Consider the following 19,899-nt stretch of genomic DNA (forward strand, 5'->3'; position numbering starts at 1 on the left):
ACGGTTTGACTCCGTTCGGTCATGATGGCGTCGTGCATGAATGATGACACCACAGATTTGAGTTCCCAGAGTTGTGAAGTCTGCAACGATATCTCCGATAAAAAAGATATATTAAGCTATATATCATTAGGAAGATCTTGAATTATTTAGTCTGTGCATTTTTAAGAATTTATCTTCATCGAACCTAAATACAAAGCATCTTGCTTTTTTTTCTTTTTAACCCTTAACGCCGATTGGACATACCATCATCATTAAATTGTCTGTTGGGTGCCGGTGGGCGTGCGATGCGTTGACTACAAAATGTTTTTAAATATTGGGAAAAATAATTATAGGCCTAGTTTGCGAAAGGTTTTGCACGCGCGCATGAGGATGCTGGGAGTTCACGGATCACGCTGTTGTTTTTGTTTAGCGTTACCCTGGCGCGCATCATCAATTTCTTCCTTCCGCGCTAGAAAGCATCAGCGGCGCGCCGTGGAGGCGATTTCTTGATGCATCCGATGTTTTGCAGAACTTTGCGAGTGTTGGGTAGTATTTGTGACGCAACAGGACGTTTGCAGAGATGTCCCAACGTTGTCAGGACCGTGAAAGGCACATAATGCCTGTCGGTAGTGGCGTGTGAGGCAAGGATTTTTAACTGGGATGCTGGAGAGGGATAGCTTGCCCAGGTGACCCAACTTCTCAGCACATGCGTGTTGTGCGTACGATGCGACCGGGAACAGGACCACATCCTGTGCCTTCACGACCCTAAGGAGCTTGAGGTGTCTGAAGGGCATCCGTGTAAGCATTTGGGAGGCCTTCAACAAGGCATTGTGAGTGCTTGGTGGAGCTCGATCGAGGAAACAGGTGGAGAAGTCCTCATTTGATGGCAGTTGGTCATCTAAAGTGATGAGGACATCACACCTGATGTTAAATGATGCGATGCCCTTTCCCCAATCCGTCTGGGAGGCCAGGAGGAAAGTGAACTGGAGTTTAGTGGTTTCAGTGCGTGTGAGGAGAGTCTGAGGGGAGGAGGCGGCCCGGTGTGGTTGGTGGGGACAGATGAAAGTGATGGTGAAGAGAGTAGGGAGATGGGCCAGTGGGGGAAGGTGGGGTGAGAGAAGTCGTGCGTGCTGCGCGTGGGCCCGTGAAAGTGCATGGCAATGCGGCAGCCAGTGAAGGCCGTTCGTCAAAAGTGATGAGGGGTGGTTGGGACCCCACCCCACCTAACAGTTGCCCATTCCACGGACTGACCGTCCTGTGCCTCTCACTGCGGGTTCATTCAACTCTTCTGGCGGGAATTTAACTGAATCTACCTCGTTAGAAGAGGCGGATTATTCTACATAATGCCGTGAAGAACTGCAGGCAACGTTATCGTATGCTGGCCCAGGCTGCAACCTCACGGACATATGGCGCATTTTTGGGCTCCACATTTTTGAAGGTGCCTGCCTGCTGACGTCGAGCAATATGGAGAAATTTTTTTAAATGCGCGAGTGTTGCCCGGCATTATGTCCTGTATGATAGTTTCTGGCGTTGGACAGGTATTTCGCGTAGCTAATCGAAGGAACCATGCCGAATAACCCGACCGCCTCATCTTAGTCGCCCCGTGTTGGACTACATTCGTGAAAACAGTGCCAGTTTCTTGCTGTTCCTTCAACCTTCCAGAACCTTTCTTTGGATGAGGGTGATGCCATACAAAAGGCGTCTAAAGTATAAAAGTGTACAACCCAAGAAGCCAAAAGAAAGATGGTGTGAAGTTATTTTTAATGAATCCAACACTGGATCGTCGTGAGACTTCTGGTGTATTCTGGGGTTTCTCACAGCTGCATGACACTGTCTTCGGTCTTGTGGATCATTTCCGTAACCAGGATACCACCTGTTTATGGATAATTATTATAACCCAGTGTCCTGGCCCAGGAACTGCATGAAGCAGGTGTGCACCGTCAGTGGTACCCCGGTTAGTGCATGGGGCCCTGAATGTCACTCAAGAGGGTTATTCAGTAGCCACAACATCTAGCAGAGGAGAATAAGCGTGATGACGGAAGGAGATGTCTTAGTCATCTGTTGGAAGAGTGGTGCCCATGATTCACGAGTCAGAGCCCATCAAGAAAAGAGATCATTCAGCGGAAGAAGACATGTTGGCAGGGCCGAGTTACGTATGAGGAGTTTAGTTCAACGGCCTACTGTCATCGGGCAGTACAACAGGCACATGGGAGAGTTGATCTCTGATCAACTCATCCAGTATTATCCACCGTAGGGAAGACCAGGAGGTGAACATAGCTCCTCAAATACCTGCTCCTTCAGTTGGCCCTCCAGAATACCTATCCTCTACTGTGGGTACAATTTGGACCTTGGAGGTTGTCCCACATCCAGTTTCTGAGGTGGCGGGAATGCCCTCATAAACTAATCCAGAGGAAGTGGCCTTCCAACACTCCCTGCCGGGCTCCAGATCTGCCCAGAGGATAGGGCTGATAATAAGCTAGGGAAGCCAACCTTGATCTTCCTGCTCCTGTCGCGCCACCCCTGCTGCCGCCAGCCCTTGATGATGCCGCCGCCTCCTCACATTCAATGTCCCGTCGGGTAGTGGACCCTGTGTGTTGGTTGCAGGCAGGATCACACACTGGGCGCTCTAGAAGGCGCAGCAAAGCGGTCTTGAGGTATGCCCATATGGAATGGCAGAAGAAGAGAACTGATGCGTCTGCCAGCACCTGCAAGGTAGCACTTTGCAGGTTGGGAGTGTGACGTAGCTGCCACACTGCGGTCATATGTTAGATGCGCCTACCGAGGACACGGGCGCGGCGGACATGAAAAGCGGCCCATCCGCAGTAAGCGCGCGTCTCCCTCCTCCCACCTGTGCCTGCGTGTCGAGAGGAAAAAAATGCAGACTGTAATGGAGGAGGAGAGAAAGCAAGAACAGAGCGAAGAGTCAGGATTCGAGTGAGTCTTCTGCATTGATTTTATATTTAATTTTATATTTATTACAAGTTTTATGTATCTATTTATTATTCATTTTGTATATTATTTTGTTTTATGCATTGTCTGCAGAGCCGCGGCTTCCTTGTGTGCAGGAAAGGCATGAAGAGCTTCCTGTTAGGTTGCTGCAGCGCCTCTTGCTGCTATGTCTAGTTTTCCTATAAGCAGAAACGCACACAATTCTAGAAGGAGGCACGTATGGCGTTGGTGGCTGTCCTTGTGGCCTCATAGGATATATTCATTGGACCATGGTGGTCAGTGTGTGGAGCTGCAGCATCCAGGCAATGAGGTTTCTGGGTGAGTTCTCGTCCCTGACTCCCATGATGATGATCATCTTCAGTTGAGCCCTTCGCAAGCAGCAGAATGGCCAGGATAGATGACGATTTCTCTGCTACATGCTTCAGTCAGACATAGAAATCATTGAAGCCTCTTCTCTCTGTTTGCAGGAAAGCAGGTCCCTGAGTCGTAGAGCTTCATTCTGCAGGTTCTTAATATGTTCCTGGAGAACATTCAAGACCTCGTCCACACTCCGATCCGTGTCTGGTGGTACGTTGAGCGTGTGTTCAAGTATCATTTGTGTCTCCAGGCTAAGCGCACATACGAAGTTGTATCAATCAAGCCCTGCAGGCACTTAGGTCCGTTCATCACGCTGTAGCCTAGTCATCCTAGCATCACGCCATCTCTAAACACTCGGTATGTAGCGCCAGGACGTAAGGGCGGCGGGTCTAGGCGAAGCGGCCTTCCTGTGGGGGTGGTGGCTGCGGGCGTTGGCACTGAGGGTTGTGTAGGAAGTTGTTGCGAGTCCGCTGGTGTTGCTTGCTGTTGGGCAGAAGCACTGTAAGTAGCTGCAATAGGGCGGTGAAACGTTGAGCTTCCTCCTCTCTTCTGGGCCTGTCTTCTGGGCGGCGAGATCCTCTTCGTGACGACGTTGTTCTCTTCTCCGACGTTGTTCCTCCTCCGACGTGCAGCCAACTCGCTAACCTGCCGATTCCTACAGATTTACGAGAGCCTTAACTCTGCATTTGCGCTGTGGGAGGCGGCTGCCGGGTGTGTGGTGAGCGGCGCCAAGTTGCCGGGCGCTTGTAAACCTGGTGGGCCTGGACGGTCTGTTGGTGAGACTGGGTGCAAGGCCACTGGTGGTCCTGGTCCTGGTCACATCCTCGTGTCCATCTTGATGTGAAGCAGTAGCCACAGAACTGTTTTCAGCAGTGTCACACAAGTTACAAGAAGATGAGAGAGTAATTCTACAGTTTTACCTGTGTGTTACTGTAAATAATTCCACTGTGTGGCGAGATAACACTGGCAGGCGAGGGAGAGCGGAGCAGGTCTGGGAGGGCTCCTGGGGGTGGGTGGTCGGAAGGATCGGCTACTCGCCTTGACGGTTGACTTGACTCCGGAAAAGTCGGCAGTGTGTGCTTAATGATGAGGGTGGGTGGACGTGCGTGGGGCTCCGTAGCTGGGTGGGGGTTATAGGGTCCCACTGCGTGGCTGGGAGGCACAAGAGAAATACAACCACCAAAATCAGCACTATTACACTGCACTGGCACTTCAACAAAACATTGCACAAACACTGTAAGGTCCTGTAGAAACACCACACCAACACTGTAAAAACTCAGGCGATGAAAGAATATCCACAGGCAATCGAGGTAATGCACTGATTTGAAATGCTGAATTCAAGCCTCTTGAAAAGCTGCATGTTAACTCACTGCGCTATGGTGATATGTGATGATGTCTTGTAGGGAGAAGACTGAATGTTGCAGGATGGAGAAATAATATCCTGAGTCATAAGTTGCTTATTCCATACAGCAAACAGGTAAATACAGAGGGGGAACCAGGCAAAAGAACTCTTCAAGAGAAGAAAAGAATAATCATGCGATGCATAGTGCGGATTCATGCAGCATGCAAGTAGCAAAAGACAATGTTCATGAAATAGAATGTATATACTGTACATACAATAATATTTGAGTAATCCACACACATGACTAAATATAGGCATGGAATGTTTAGCAGAATTATATTGTTACAATGCCATATCAGATACATAAGCACTGGAAGGACTTCTTTAACTAATCTTGAATACCATTGACATTTTACAATAAAGGAACTTAGGTGAACAACTTCAGAAAAATCAAACTTTAAATAATGTCAGTGGGAATTACAACTCAGCACCTGTTCAATATGTAAGTTCCAGAGAATGCACTTTGACTCTGTTATAACCTTCATTGTAAGAGGCCCTTTCACTTGAACGAAAAGCTAGTGCAGGTCCTCGACTTATGGCAGGGGATCCGTTCCAGCACTGTGTGCTGCGTTGATTTCACCAGAAATTGGTGTTTCTACGTTACTGTGCTTTACGCCTTAAGCACTGTAACTTGATGCCTATTCTGCCGTTACGCTGAAAACTTGATGCAACATCAAGTAAGGTCGAATCACGTTGGTATACATAAGTCAGTGACGCACTGTATCTTAGTCTTGTACATAATTATTAATATTCGCCAGAGCTCACCTACATGGAAAAACTTTAAGAGCAAGTTTCTAAAGAATGCTTATGGACTGAAAGGAGGCCTTTTGTTTTGCGGCCTCTTATTCTGAAATGAAAAATACAAGGACGTTAGATATATGTAGACAGAAACATGTTCGTCTGTAGTAACTAGTTTGGTGTAGGACTGCTGGTTTTGAATGACTCAAGGACAGAATTTTAAAAAATAGTCAAATTTGTGCCTCGTAATGTATTTGACTTGCAGTTTTTGGGGCATTTTGAACTTGGTTTTGTTTAAGTCTGATTAGAAAGGTGAATGGTTCAGTACAAGCTTAAGGGGGTCCCTGTCATGTGAGAAAATTATATTGAAACATAAAAGATCTGATGTGAGTGCCATTGGTCAGCAGTGAGACCAGGGGTAGATATGGGGTGAGTGAGAAGGTATTTAAGTTTTCTTTCACAAGAACTTTTGTGCCTTTGGTTGTACTAAAAGCATGTTACTTGTTCATTTATGGGGGAGTTATGGCTTAGTGTGGTGAGCGCCCTAAGAAAATATTTGGCTCAACTGAATTACTTGGACTGATGACTTCATCAATGAACGCTAAACTGCTGCATTTGTAAATATACTACTGTTTTTACTTGGAAAAATGTTGAACTAATTGATTTTAGTAAGAGGTTTGCTTTTAGAAAGGTTAGTGATCTGCTTAATGCCTTTTGTTTGCAGATAATTATATTTATATAATAAGTTGTTTTAATTCTGTGTACTGCATTACTCTTAATTTCCATTCTTACTAATTTTATTTTTACATAAAGAGGCTTCTTTAATCATTAGATATAGTTATTTATATAAAATATTTGTTTGTAATTCATTCTCTCTAGGTCCAAAGTTACCGTGCTGCATCAGATGAAAGTTGGAAGAATATCTTGAAAAAGCTATATTTCGTGTAATAGTATTGTTCAGGTGTTAGCAAGTTTAATTGCTTGCTGCTTTTCCTGTTTATCATATTGTCTTTGTTTTGAAAAATGTTTTCTCTACCTAGATTTTCGTATTTGCTCATTTATAGATATTTTGTCAGGAGCCAAGAACTGTTTAAAAGTTCGCAACAATTACGAAACATTTTGCAATAAAGTAATACAAATTGAAGATGAATGTGTTTGAGTAGACTCTATAAGGTTAATGAAAAGTATTCTTATAATTAGATTTAGAAAAAGCTAAACCATCAGCTTTACTGGGGCTGGATTGAAGACAGGGTGAACTCTAGATATAAGTAAGAAGTAAGACAGTTTTGTGACAGATTTATTACTGTAGATAGGATGTTGGTAAGGCAAGGTTTATGGAGTTAGAATGCCAACATATTTTAACAATGCTATTGCCATCATAAAGTCGTGAAATTTGGAAGAGATGCATATTAAACAGAGAAATTGGAAGTGTTATGCCAGAGGTCCATTACTAGATTCTTTGTGTTTCATCTGAAAATGCTCTTTGGTTTAGTTAATAAAGGAGAAAGATCAGCACAACCAAGTACAAACAAATGCTAAAAGCCAGAATGGGAAAACAGTAAGCTGGAAGAAGTCAGAGACTGCAAAAGGCAAAGTACTGTAACAGATTTAAAAAAACCTGAAATGGTAGGGATATTGTGCGTACTGGATGTGCAGAAATTAAGGTTAAATATCTCTTGAATTTTGTTTGCATAGAGAACATAGGGTCTGTTTGGGTAATTTTATTGCCAGTTAGAAGGAATCTCATATAAATTGAACTCTGCCAAATTACCATGCTAAAACATTTGAGAAAGGTTAAACATAAAAAAAAAAACAGTTCAGTAGATTATCAAATGCTGTCATTGCAAATGGTCCAAACTTTGGAAAATGGAAAGGCTTATTCATCACAGCATGTAGATATGATCACTTATCATCCTTCCAGTTTGTACACAGCAAGACAGGTTATTTATTTCCATTCAGCATTGGCTACTCGTGAACCTGGAAACACTTAAGTATGACGGAAACATTTCTGAGAGGAGCTTTATGAGTAGGAAAACAAATCCATCTTGATAATTTAAAAATGCTAGGGTAGAAATGAAAAGTTCACCTGAAAAAATGGAGGTCTTTGTTTGGAATGAAGGGATTATTTATAAAGTAAGTGTACTACACATTATAATTAAAATTGTAGTATGTCACATTTATATTGATCATGTAAATTTAAATTATACATATGATGGTGTAAAGTTTGTCAGGGTGTGGACCCGATATTCTTGAAAAAATTAATGCTGTATTCCTTAATTCAAACTTTTCTCAGAACACCACGCCTTCTGTTGCCAGCAATCGTGATGCATCTTTTAATTGTCTTGAGTTAGAATGGTGTACTTTGGCCTGTCACTAAGTGGGAAACTTCAATTTTAATATGTTTTCTTATATATTCTAATGGGATTGGTGGAGGTTCCTGCTATACTGTCTTGGCACCAGTTGTGTCTGATTTGGTCGGAGGATGCCAGTCTCTGTCTGCTACCTCATGAGTGGCATGGTACTGCTTCTACAACCATTTACCTTCAGGTTTGTAATAGTGTTAAGGGGTTTTGTATAAAAGAAAAATGTTGTAAATGGAAAGGAAATTCTGAATTTGTCCATTTCTGCTGTCAGGGTTAGTGCTAGTAAAGTTAATATTATATCTGTGAGAAAGTTTTCTGTATTTTATGGGCACAGAGCCTTTCCTTCAGTGCACTATATCTGAATGCTTGCTGAATCATTTTGCACAGCATTGAATATCTTACTTAAACATTTTTTCCTGAAGTAACACACTATTTTTCATCTAGGTCATCAGTGGTTAATCATTTCTCTGCAATGCTTGGTAAGATGGCCATTCTATAGTCATTTCAAGGAAACAACTTATATGCCTCTTATTGTCTCCTTACTTGAACTGCACTCGAGGAGTTAGCTCATCCTTCATGATGCCAAGAATTGGTTCTTCAGTTTCTCCATTCATCACTGAGTACCTTGTTAGTAAACTGACAGTTCTGAAGTTTGGGTATTAAGTAGCATCTTCCCCACCCGTACTTCATTTTTTTCATTTATGAAAGACTTGATAGTATGTAGAAATGAGTACTTGTATATAAGACCATTATTGATGGAAACTTATGCAGTGTACCCAGTGTTGAGCAGTGGTTGTAATGAAGCTTTGTCTTAACTTTTCATCTTTCTGTCTTCCCATTTAGCTTACATCAAACCTCTTTAACTTCACTCTGCTCCAATTTCATATGTCGCCTGGAAAACCATGCTTCAGTGCACAGTATGTGAGTAATGAAATTAAACACACTTCTGTTATATATTTCCCCAATTTCTCCTGTGGTAATGCTGTTTAAGTTTCTGTACTGTAAACTTATTCTGTATAATGTTGACAGGACTTGAATGCTTGGCTTTTTTTATTTAGATGTTCAGTCAATCACTTTCATTATCTTGTAGTAGATCTTAGCATTAGATGTTCATCTGATTGTATCTATTGCTTTATGACCTCTGCCAAGGAAGTCATGTTTTTTATTTGGTTTGTAAGTTGGCATTTTAGTTAGCAAGAGTACATAAAAAGTTATGTCTGTGATTTTATCAAAATTTTACCAAAGATGGGCTTCGTGGACTGTCAAGAAGGGATTATTTTAAAGAGATAGCAATGTAATAGTTCAGGAGAAGTCAACATGCTGAAGGTTGGTTCCACAAAGAGAAACTGGAAATCTACTTCTACCATTACCCTATAACCTTTTATAACTTTTATAACCAAATTTAATTGTTACTTTTGCGGAAGTCTGCTTCGAGTTTTCCTCTTTGTATGATGTAAGATTTGCTTGGATTTCAACAACAAACCACTTTTTGTAGATAAAATATGTTTGCACAGTTACAGTGTTGGCAGGAGGATGAATTCCATCTTATTTACTCCTCCTCCTTATCCTGTTCCTGCAGTTGTATTTGGTTAGTTGTAAGTCCAGAGTCACATCTAAGCTGTATTAAGGTTTCAGCTATACTTATTTTAATCAGCCAGAGGTGGAACCAGGAGCACATTATATGTTCAAAGTGTTGCAGCAAGGAGAGAAGAGACCAAAAGGGACTCTAGGAAAAGTGGCTGGGCAGGAAGAGATGCTGTATAGAATCTAGAGTATTGTATAGGGTGCCCTGGCAAATCATGCTGTAGAAGGCACTCATGTTGGGGTCTGCTAGCACTATTCATATGTTGTAAGAGTTTGTCGTATTATGAAAATACATTGAGCTTGGTCAGTAATACAACTTATTATAACTTGAATTGTCAGAATTGGAAAAGGACATCAGGTAACTGACTGCAGACAACATTCTTCACTTTTATTCCCACATTCCAAAATTTTTGCTTTGCCTTGCTCTGACTGGGGATTAATAAAGAAGGCAAATTAGTACTATAAACCTAGTGTGCTTTGTGTCTAATGTTACTGTAACAAAGATCTGCACATCTTGGGTTACTGCAATTGTACACTGTGTATGTGTATACATTGTACAGCAATCTAAAGAATGATTACCACTCTCAGAATTCTTTCTTTCCAGGGACCCATTTACCCATGGGCACCTCTGTAGTATTCGGAATTGCAGCAGCCATTGCAGGATTTGCTACATTAGTGCTATGGGAAACATTATCATTGGCATTGCCTGACACTATCTTGCAACTAGAAAGCCCTGACTTTAAAGCAACAAAAACGTAAGTATAATGGTAATAAAAAGCAAAATATGACTTAGTTCATATTTATTGGTGATTAGTAGATTTAGTGTTAAAATTTGGTACAGAATATTACTTTGTTATATAGTAGTGTATTACAGTGCTCCCCCATTTTTACGCAGGAATAGGTTCCAGAACATACCACAGAAACTTCAAAATGTTACAACTTCTTCCTTCTCTGTCCTATCATACCTGCCTTTGGGAGACTGTGCCAGTCTTGGGGAAGGGGCTGGGGAGTCTCGCCCACCAGACTGTGAACCTGTGAGCAAACCTGGTTCTGAAACGAAGAGACGCCATTCTCTCTCACTTCTCCAGGTCTGTAGGTCCCGAATCAGCAATCACCCTCAGGAATGGAGTGTTGCTGGGATCCTCTTCTCTCTTCCCTAGAGAGCTGGTGGACGCCGCGGTGGACAAATGTCATAGGTCTCCGCATCGTATAGAAGTTCTTGAACTTTATTGATGTATGTCTCCTTGTCTAACAGAACTATTTTCCTGTTTTTGTCAGATTTTGTGATGATGATATCCCCTTTCCTGGGAACTAACTAATGCATTTTGGAATCTTTTCGGGAGCGAATTTTTGTTGTTATTTTGCTCCAAGACATTTAGCAAAATGCCTTAGAGACATGCCTCTTTCTTGTCATAATTGTTTTTGCAAAATGTTTATCAAAAGCAACTTGGAAATTAAGATTACTCTCGGGACCAGGTTTTAGAGTGACCTCCAAGATTTAAAACGGTCTGTTCTTCTGCAGTGAGGGGATGGTTAGAGAGATTCAGCAATAGTTCTTGAACTTTATTGATGTATGTCTCCTTGTCTAACAGAACTATTTTCCTGTTTTTGTCAGATTTTGTGATGATGATATCCCCTTTTCCTTAAACTAACTAATGCATTTTGGAATCTTTTCGGAGCGAATTTTGTTGTTATTTTGCTCCAAGACATTTAGCAAAATGCCTTAGAGACATGCCTCTTTTCTTGTCATAATTGTTTTTTGCAAAATGTTTATCAAAAGCAACTTGGAAATTAAGATTACTCTCGGGACCAGGTTTTAGAGCGAATGAAACTCCAAGATTTAAAACGGTCTGTTCTTCTGCAGTGAGGGGATGGTTAGAGAGATTCAGCAATAGTTCTGTTAGACAAGGAGACATACATCAATAAAGTTCAAGAACTTCTGTGCGATGCGGAGACCTATAACAAATTAACGAAAGATCCTACAACAAATATTGCTGCTCAATTTAACAAATCAGTCAGAACCATAGGGGCAATAAAAAAACATAGAATTACTAGAGACATTCAAGGTAATCAACCCCTCTCCCCTATTTTTACGGCCTCTCAAAACACATAAAGATGGGATTCCTTTATGCCCCATAATATCTAGCAGGGGCTCTTTTTCATGTACAAATTATCAAAATGGCTCATGAGACTTGTTATCACCCTTTCTAGGAACTTTCTCATCCTCCCACGTCAAACATGCAGAGGATTTCATACAAAAATTTAATAGTTTAAACATCCCTCAAACAACATCAAATTGCTCAGCCTAGACGTCGAGTCATTATTTACTAAAGTCCTGATTGCCGACGTGTTGTCCTTCTTAGAGAGGAAGTTACAACCATATGAAGACCATTTTCCTCTTGGCATAGATAAAACTTTAAAACTTATCAACCTCTGTGCAACTAACAACGTGTTTTCTTTCAATGGTAATTTTACAAACAAAAATTTGGCTGTAGCATGGGAAGTCCCCTATCACCCTTCTAGCAAACTTGTACATGGAATATTTCGAAACAGAACTTTTGTCGTCTATCAAACCCCATAATATGATCTGGCTTAGATACGTAGATGATATCTTTATTTTCTGGGACAATAGCTGGGGACTTAAATGAATTTTTAATAGGCTAAATTATTTAGTTCCGACCATAAAATTTAAAACAGAATGGGAAAAGGACGGAAAACTGCCGTTCCTAGATGTACTGATCATAAGAAAACAGAACAGGTATGCATTTACAGTATATAGAAAACCCACCTTGCTGTCTCCTACATTCATTTCTTAAGCTACCACGACGTCTCCGTAAAAATCATGGTAGGGTGCAACTTATTCCTCAGAGGACTTAGGATATGTTCAAATGAGTACCTGGATAAAGAATTTAACATGATCAGCCAACACCTAACGCGTGAAAACTGCTATATCCACCACACACATTATCGAGAGGGCTATTAACAAAGCGAATAAAATATACTATAGAGGTCCCACTCACAACAGACAAATAGATTTCAACAACAAAATAAAGCTTCCAGTCGATGAAAACATCCAAAAGGCCTCCGAACAACTCAGGCTAACAATCCTTTCATTTTCCATTATCCCAAATCCATCGGGTTCGCTCGTTAACGTATACTAACAAAAAGGGAAGAAGCCGGAGTTTACAAGATACCGTGTAGTAATTGTCAGGACATCTACGTAGGCGAGACAGGTAGATCGCTCTCGCAAAGAATAACAGAGCACAAAAGATCAGTAATACAGGGCATGTCATTAACTGGAGTGGGGCGGAGTTGGTTTTCAAAAGTAGCTGTCCGTACAAAAGAAGGATGCTGGAATCTGCTATCATCAATCAAACCAACAATATGAACCTGTCAGGAGGACATTGGAAATCGGATGACATCGACACCTTAATCCTCAAACCCCTCCTGAAGAAGATGACCCAAGAAACGCGACCGCCAGATCCATCGCCAAACGGAGCTAATGAGGCCAAAAACCACTAGGAATTTGGTCATTCTCCTCCTTCTTAAGAAACGCCACCTCCATAACATCGGAGGCCTAGGGCCACACCTTTATGTTTTTGTATATATACCATTTATGCCATTGTAACTTTCCACCTGTCCATATTCTACCAGTGAACAGGGGCACAGAAGCTAGTGCCCAAATATATGGTTTCAACGTTTAAATAGTGTTTTATGGGCCTTCTTATATTCATATTACACTGTAGTATTACAGGAAAAACATTCATATATATATATATATATATATATATATATATATATATATATATATATATATATATATGTGTGTGTGTGTGTGTGTGTGTGTATGTATATATATATACATTATATATATATATACATGTATTTATATGCTATATTATTATATGGACCTATTTTATCAACATAATATGTATAAAAAACTATCATCCCAACATTTTTAATTGTTTAACCAATGTAAACAACTTAGCTTCTCTCTCTCTCTCTCTCTCTCTCTCTCTCTCTCTCTCTCTACACCAAAGGATACTCATAGAATGTGAGAGATAGATGAATAGATAGAAAGGGTGCTATTGGCTGGAAGGGTTGGAAATAGCGAATCACACAGCAGGGTACCTGCTTTGCTATAGCAGAATCCACCACTCTTTGCAGCTAAGGCCGGCCCACTGCACGCCAGTGATTGGTTAGTTCTCGAGGGGTGAATGACGTCACACTAGTTAGCAGTCCGAATGATTACCAGAACGGATTTGACTCCGTTCGGTCATGTTGAGCGTCGTGCATGAATGATGACACCACAGATTTGAGTTCCCAGAGTTGTGAAGTCTGCAACCGATATCTCCGATAAAAGATATATTAAGCTATATATCATTAGGAAGATCTTGGATTATTTAGTCTGTGCATTTTTTAAAATTTATCATGCGGAGCCTAAATACAAAAGCATCTTGCTTTTTTTTTCTTTTTAACCCTTAAACACCGATTGGACATACCATACGTCGACTAAAATTGTCTGTTGGGTGCCGAGTGGACGTACGGTACGTCGACTACAAAATGTTTTTTTTAAATATTCGCGGAAAAATAATTATAGGCCTAGCTTGCGGAAGGTTTTACATCACGCGCCTTGAGGGATGCTGGGAGTTCACGGATCATGCTGTTGTTTTGTTTAGAAGCGTTACCTAGCCGCGCATGCGCCAATTTCTTCCTTCCCGCACTAGAAAGCATCAGCGGCACATCGTCGGAGAGCGATTTCTTGATGCAGCCGTGTTTTGCAGAACTTTTGCGAGTGTTAGTGTATTTGTGACGCAACAGGACGTTTGCAGAGATGTCCCAACGTCGTCAGGACCGTGAAAGGCGCATATTGCCTGTCGGTAGTGAGCGTGTGAGGCAAGTTTTAGACTGGGATGCTGGAGAGGGACCAAGCACCCAAGGTGACCCAGCTTCTCAACGCCGTGTTGTGCGGCCACGTGTGACCGAGGGGAACAAGGACCACATCCTGTGCCTTTTACGACCCCTAGGAAGCATCAGGGTGTCCTGAAGGGCATCCGTAAGCATTTGGGAGGCCTTCAACAAAAGGACATTGACGAGTACTTGTTGGAGCTCGATCGAGAGCAGGTGGAAAGTCCTCATTTCGATGGCAGTTGGTCATCTAGTGATGAGGACATCACACCTGATGTTAGCGATGACGAGTATTTGCCTCAAATGTCCACGCACGGGAGCCACAGGAGGAAAGTGAACTGGAATTTAGTGGTTTCAGTGCGTATGAGGGAGAGTCTGAGGAGGAGGAGGAGGCCCCGATTGTGGTTGGTGGGGACGAGACAGAAAGTGATGGTGAAAGTGAGGGAGATGGGCCAGTGGGGAAGGTGGGAGTGAGAAGTCGTGCACGTGCACACGCACGGGCCCGTAGAAGGTCGCAACGTCGCGGCAGCTTGGGTGAAGGCCGTTCGTCCAAAAGTGATGAGGGGTGGTTGGAGGACCCCACCCCACCTAACATGCACCCATTCACGGACTGACCGTCCCTGTGCCTCTCACTGCACTGGGGTTCATTCAGCTCTTCCTGACGCGGGAATTGCTGGAATACCTCGTTGCAGAGACGGCGGATTATTCTCGGTAATGCCGTGAAGAACTGCAGACGACGTTGTCGTATTGCTGGCGGGGCTGCAACCTCACGGACATGGTGCATTTTTTGGGGCTCCACATTTTTTTTGGAATGATGCCTGCTGCCGACGTCAGGCAATATTGGAGGGGGAATTTTTTTTTTAAGTACGCCCAGTGTGCCCGGCATTATGTCCTGTGATAGTTTCCTGGCGTTGGACAGGTATTTCAACGCCTTCAATCGAAGGGCCATACCCCGGAATAACCCCGACCGCCTCATCTTAGTCCGCCCAGTGTTGGACTACATTAGTCGTGAAACGGTGCCAGTTTCTTGTGGTTCCTTCCAAGAACCTTTCTTTGGATGAGGATGATGCCATACAAAGGGCATCTAAGTATAAAAGTGTACAACCCCAAGAAGCCAAAGAAAGATGGTGTGAAGTTATTTTTTATTACGGAATCCAACACTGGATACGTCGTAGACTTCTTGGTGTATTCTGGGGTTTTCTCCACGCTGCGTGACACTGTCTTCGGTCTTGTGGATCATTTCCGTAACCAGGGATACCACCTGTTTATGGATAATTATTATAACTTGGTATCCCTGGGCCAGGAACTGCATGAAGCAGGTGTGCACGTCAGTGGTACCCTTCGGTTGGTGCATGGGGCCCTGAATGTCCTCAAGAGGTTCGCTAGCCAGCCACAACATCTGGCAAGAGGAGAGACAGAGTGGCGGCGGAAGGGAGATGTCTTCGTCATCTGTTGGAAGGGGGTCGTGCCCATGATTACGACGAGTCATGAGCCCATCCAAGAAGAGATCATTCAGCGGAAGAAGACATGTTGGCAGGGCCGAGTTACGTATGAGGAGTTTCGTGTCCAACGGCCTACTGTCATCGGGCACTACAACAGGCACATGGGAGGAGTTGATCTCTTTGATCAACTCATCCAGTATTATCCCTTCGCCAGGAGAACCAGGTGGTGGACACAAAAGCTCCTCAAATACCTCCTTCAGTTGGCCCTCCAGAATGCCTACATCCTCTACTGTGGGTACAATTTGGACGCACGGAGGTTGTCCCACATCCAGTTTCTCGAGGTGGCTGGGAATGCCCTCATAAACTTTAATCCAGAGGAGTGGCCTTCCAACACCGCTCCCCTGCCCCGAGCTCCAGATCTGCCCCAAGAGGATAGGGCAGATGTCGCTGGGAGGGCCAACCTTGGTCTTCCTGCTCCTGCCGACGCCACCCCTGCTGCCGCCGCCCTTGATGATGCCGCCGCCCTCCCTCACATTCCAATGTCCCGTCAGGTAGTGGACCCTGTGTGTTGGTTGCAGGCAGGGGATCACACACTGGAGCTCCTAGAAGGGCGCAAGCAGAAACGGTGCCGGGTGTGCCATATGAATGGCAGAAGAAGAGACACACGGTGCGTCTGTCGCACCTGCAAAAATTAATCTAGCACTTTGCAGGTTTGGGGAGTGTGACCGTAAGTACCACACTGCGGTCATATATTGGAGTCGCGCTACCGAGGGACACCGGGCGCAGCGACCGCCCGAAGGGCGGCCCATCCGCAGTAAGGGGCGCGCGTCTCCTCCTCCACCTGTGCCTCGTCATGTGCCGAGAGGAAAAAATGCAAGACTCTTCAATGGAGGAGGAGAAAAACAAGAACAGAAACGTGAAGAGTCAGGATTACGAGTGAGTCTTCTGCATTGATTTTATATTTAATTTTATATTTATTACAAGTTTTTATATATCTATTTATTGTTGTTTTGTATATTATTTTGTTTTATGCAAAAAAAAAGTTTGTTCGACACAATATACAAACCCTCGGTCCTTTACATTAGGAGATACTTTCAGGCGAGGCTGGAAACGGCCGTTAAACTCTTGAACAAGGTGGTTAGGCAGTAACTACCTCCAGGTAGGCGGGATACCCGCCTGCCCGGATGTAAACATTCCAGTTTGCTTTGCCATCAGCTGTTGCTGACGTATTTTTCGTTCTCTCTGCTGACTGTCGTTAAGCTCTTTCACGGTGGGATCTTTCTGTTTTTTTTTTTATATATTGCGTGTGTTTGATATTTGCAATACAAGCCCACGATTTGTGATAACCTTGTGTAAGCTGTCGTTCCCTACCTGTGTCTTGGGTTTGACGGCCAAGGGCATAGCTGGAGTAAGCGTAGCCAAGTGGTAATGCTTCTCTCCAGCGGCATTTTCACGTAATACTGAGGCGCCCTGTACTTTCGGGATTAGTTTGGGACGCTTTTTCACTCCCCTACGTCCATCGGGACGTAAGATTAGTCGCTTCTTGGGCTTCCGCCCTCCGTGTATAAGGGCATCACTAATTTCTACCTTCTTATGCTGAGTGTTTCTCGCCACCTGCGCTTAGAGATTTGCGGGCTGAGTGGGAGGTTACGGGCGTCTTGATAAGTTCCGCTTCCACGGGCGCCCAGGTGGCCTCCCCTCTGTCCTTTTTCTCTTCCCGTAGGTTCTTCCTTTTCTCTCCTTCGCCCTCTTCGCTCGCTCGTCGGGCGAAGACACGGGGAGGGGGGGGAAGCAACAACCTCGTCTAGAGTACCTCCTAACGCTGCGTGGGGCTGTTCCCCTTGTAGCGGGAGGAGCCTCCTCTAAAATCATATTTGTTTTTCTTTCAGGTTGACAGTGAGCATTGCAGAGACAGCAGTAGTTGGCTGGATATATCAAGAATATCTTGCATGAAGCAGTCCCGACTTTGATTCAGTGTTGCTTCGGGATCGACCACAATACCTGATTAGATGACATATTACCACGTCGGGATCGCTCTGACTCTGTTCCCGCCGATGTAGATCGATCGCTGTCATTGCTGGTTTTCATGTATGCTGTTGCAATGCTTCCTGCGTATCTGTGTCTATCTGCTCCTGCTGTTCCCTGTGTTTTGCTCTTGTCAACTCGACGACAGTCTCTGGGCTGCTCTCCTGGTCTCCTGCCGCAGCCGCCTGATCGCTTCCTGTCGATGCTGGTGACTTTCAATGACACTCTGTCTGTTGCATTAGCTCCTGCCTTCCGAACAGCTAACGTAGCTCCTGCATCGAATGTCCTGATCGTGCCCGCTTCTTCTCCTGGTGGTCGTGCCGGGCCACTTCCGTTGTGTTCCTGCCTGCTGCCCTGGAGGTTACGATGTCAGCCATCCTGTAGAAGATGTTGGCGTGAAGGGAAGGAAGTCGCCTTGTGGAAGTGACGTTCCTGGCCGTTGCATAGCTCCTGCTCTCCGAACCTTTGCCTTAGCTCCTGCATCGGCTGTCCTGATCATTCCTGCTGCTTCTGGCGGTCGTGCCCGGTCCGCTTCCGTGCGTTCCTGCCAGCTGCCCCAGAGGTTCGATGTCCGCCATCCTGTAGAAGATGTCGGCGTGAAGATGTAGGAAGTGGTCCTGTTGAGGTGATGTTCCTGGCCGTTGCAGTAGCTCCTGCCCTCCGAACTGCTGCCGTAGCTCCTGCATCGGCTGTCCTGATTATGCTTCTCCTGGTGGTGGTGTCCTGGCTGCGTCCGTTGTGTTCCTGCTGGACTACCCTGGAGGTTACGATGTTCCGTGTCCACCATCCTGTAGAAGATGTGGGAGTGGAGATGAAGGAAGCTGTCCTGTGGAAGTAGCCGCCGTCTTCTTCATCTTATCTTCGATTTTGTCTTCTGCTGCGTCTTCCCTTCCTCTCCCCGAGGTCTTGGGAGGTCCCGAGAATCGGACAGACCTCCATCGGCCGAAGGAAGGATGCTGCTTCTTCCCCTTGATGCCCTTGGACATCTAGGGACTGCCTTCTTCTGAGGAGGCAGTGGGTCTCTTGTTGGCTCTTCCCGACCTTCGGGTTAGGGAACCGATTCGCATAGCCCTGGGTTTTGTGTTTGGAAGCCGCGGGCGCGTAGACCTCAGTTTGCGTTCCCGTTCCCAGTCTTAGAGGTTCCGCCTCTAAGATGGGGGCTTCGGCGCTCGTTCGCGAGCCGCTCGAGTGCTCGAGATTCTATGGAATATCGAGTATCCCGATCTGGTCTGGAGAGATTTTCCTGGGCCCAGTTCGGGAGCAGTGCGAGAGAAAGGGCCGAGGCACCCAGGTGTCTTGGTTCCTCTTCCTGCCAGCACCGCAAGCACTCCCTGAGTGTTTGCCAGTGCTCGGTCGGGTTCCCAGCCTGGTGTCTCGATCCTGTCGGTTCGAACACCAGAAGAAGCAGGGAAGAGATTCACTTTGGGAGTCCTGCGGGACTTCTAAGGGACTGACTCTCTTCCGGAAGACAAGTTGGCTCTCATTTTCCTGTGGGATCTTCCGTTTTGGGGACAGGAGCCTCTCGAGGCCATTCCCTGTTGCCAGTCTTGGAAGTCTGCATCTAAGACTGGTTCTGTGCATGGCTCTTTCAGTCTATTAGGTAACAAAGCAGCCGCTCCCGATTTTCGGAAGTCTCGTGGGTAGCTGGTTCTGTGAATCACGGCGCTCTCCTTTGAGGCATTAGGACGAACAAAGTGCCGAGACACCCAGGTGTCTGGTTGCCGAGACACCCAGGTGTCTGGTTGCCGGATTCTATGAGTAGACACCCAGGTGTCTCTTGCCAGGATGCCCATGTGTCTGGTTGCGGGACACCCAGGTGTCTGGTTGCCGAGACACCCAGGTGTCTGGTTGCGCGGGACACCCAGGTGTCGGTGTACCGCGACGCCAGGTGTCTCGATTCTGACCGCCAGCTGCTTGCCGTTTGCTCGGGGCGGGCTTCGTTCTTGTGTCTCGAACTTCAGGGTTTGAGCATGCAAGATAGCAGACACAGAATTCCCCTATGAACCTTCTTCTCGAGGGGCCTCGGCCTCGAAGGAGTTTAAAGTTTGGGAAACTAGCAATTGTTCACAGCAGATGAGTCTGGCCTGCCCAGTTATGAGTCTGGCTCTGGCTCGGCTTCGACTTGGCGCCAGACTGGCTCGGCCGACTCGAC

The sequence above is a fragment of the Macrobrachium rosenbergii genome, chromosome 12 (genome assembly GCF_040412425.1).
Source record: "Macrobrachium rosenbergii isolate ZJJX-2024 chromosome 12, ASM4041242v1, whole genome shotgun sequence".
In the NCBI taxonomy this organism is placed as follows: Eukaryota; Metazoa; Arthropoda; class Malacostraca; order Decapoda; family Palaemonidae; genus Macrobrachium; species Macrobrachium rosenbergii.